This window comes from Henckelia pumila, chromosome 1 (genome assembly GCF_033568475.1).
Source record: "Henckelia pumila isolate YLH828 chromosome 1, ASM3356847v2, whole genome shotgun sequence".
Classification (NCBI taxonomy): Eukaryota; Viridiplantae; Streptophyta; class Magnoliopsida; order Lamiales; family Gesneriaceae; genus Henckelia; species Henckelia pumila.
Window position 1 is genome coordinate 38,305,418 of NC_133120.1, and position 2,139 is coordinate 38,307,556.

At 41.4% G+C, this 2,139-nt stretch overlaps 1 non-coding gene across 1 annotated transcript; it reads left to right on the top strand.

Annotated features, from left to right (window-relative positions):
• Positions 1-1,683: 1,683 nt before the first annotated feature.
• On the top strand, positions 1,684-1,789 carry LOC140876965 (small nucleolar RNA R71). Its single transcript, XR_012149189.1, has one exon. It is a non-coding gene; the product is annotated as a small nucleolar RNA R71 (small nucleolar RNA).
• Positions 1,790-2,139: the final 350 nt, after the last annotated feature.

Genomic DNA, 2,139 nt, shown 5'->3' on the forward strand with positions numbered 1-2,139 from the left:
TCCTTAGAACTCACCATTTTTTCTTTCGGAACGCTGTCTAGGAATACTTTTTGTTCATGTAACTCCCAATCCTCTTCCTTCTCAACCATCTCGTCCGCCACCAAACATCGTTCGAGCGGATCTGTACTTTCTGCAATTGAAAAAGAGTTATGAGAATCAATAATTTCAATGCTCTTACATGTACTTACCTCATTTGGGCCCCTCATGGTGTGATAAATATTAAAAATCACCGCTTCACCACCAACTCGAAGTGTGAGTTCTCCCTTGTGTACATCGATCAATGCGCGTGCAGTAGCTAGAAAAGGTCTCCCAAAAATCAAGGGAGTTTCTTCATCTTCATCCATGTCCAAAATCACGAAATCTGCTGGAAATATGAACTTATCGACCTTTACCAAACCATCCTCCACAATACCCCGTGGGTATACTCCGATCATCCAGCTGTAATGTGATGGTGGTCGCCCTGACTTCTCCAAGCTCCAAAGTCCTGTAAACAGAAAAAGACATTAAATTTATACTGGCTCCTAAATCACATAAAGTTCTATTTACCTTAGAACCACCAATAAAATAAGGGATAGTAAAACTCCCTGGATCCTTCAACTTTTGTGGCAATTTTTTCTGCAGGATTGCGCTACATTCTTCTGTAAAATTCACCACTTCGTTGTCCTGCAATCTCCTCTTCTTAGACATTACATCTTTGATGAATTTTGCATAATTAGGAATTTGTTCCAAGGCATCTACAAATGGAATATTGATGTGTATCTTCTTGAAGATATCTAGAAACCTGGAAAACTGCTCATCAAGTGCTTCTTCTTAAACCGCTGTGGATAAGGAAGTTGTGGCTTGTACATCGGTTTAGATTCAGCTTCCTTCTTGGGCTCTTCAACCACAATTTCTTCAGTCACTGGTTCTTCACTTTCTTTGGCTTTGCTCTGCTCTTTCTCTTCTAACTTCTTCCCACTTCTCAACTCAACTGCTTTGCACTGCTCTTTTGGATTCACTTCAGTATTGCTGGGAAACTGTCCTCTGTTTTGATCCTTCAAAGCATTTTCAAGCTGTCCAATCTGTGTCTCCATGGATTTCATCATAGCTCCCAAACTACACATGTGTGTCTCCATGCTATCCATTCGAGATTCAGTCCTCGACATCCGCTTGTTAGATTCAGTAACAAATGTAGACACCACATCCTCCAACGATGCTTTACCTTCCCCTTGATTTGTATTGAATCCCGGAGGGGGTTTCAACACATTCTTGTTGTTGGCATAAGAAAAGTTTTCATGATTACGTAAACCAGGATGATAAGTATTAGGAGGAGGGTTACCTCGATAGTTTCCATAGCCTCTGGTATTGATATATTGAGCTTCCTCAGGTGGATGAGATTCATCTATGGCAACCGACACACCTGCAGGTTCTGCGATATTCACCTTGTTCAGAGTAGCCACTTGTGTACTCAACGCAGATAGCTGTGCAGTAATGGATGTAAGAGGATCCACAATGTACACTCCTTTCTTGACTCCCATACGTTCAGATGGCCATTGATAACTATTGATAGTCATCTGTTCCAGCATATCATAAGCCTGAATGGGATCCTTGGCAAATATGGTACCTCCAGCAGCAGAGTCCACAGACATTCTTGTAGGCGTATTCAATCCATTGTAGAAAAACTCTATTTCTTCCCAATCTGCAAAATTATGATTAGGACAACGCCTTAACAAATCTTTGTACCTTTCCCATGCCTCGTATAGTTGTTCTGAATCATGCTGTTGAAAGTTACTGATCTCAATCTTCAGCTGGGTTTCCTTGGATGGTGGAAAGAATTTCTCTAAGAATTTCACAGCCATGCCCTCCCAAGTTGTTATGCGTCCTAGTGGCAATGACTGCAGCCAACTCCGTGCCTTATCCCTGAGAGAAAAAGGAAATAAACGTAAGAGTATTGTGTCCTCAGAAACACCATTTATTTTAACAGTATCAGTAATCTCTAGAAAAGTGCGCAAGTGTAAATGAGGATCAGCTGTGGCAGTTCCATTGAATTGGTTCTGCTGAACCATGTTGATTAAGGCCGGCTTTAACTCGAAGTTGTTGGCATTTATTGTCCCTCTAGCAATTCCAGAATAGTGAGCCTGGATCGTTGGCCTGAAATGA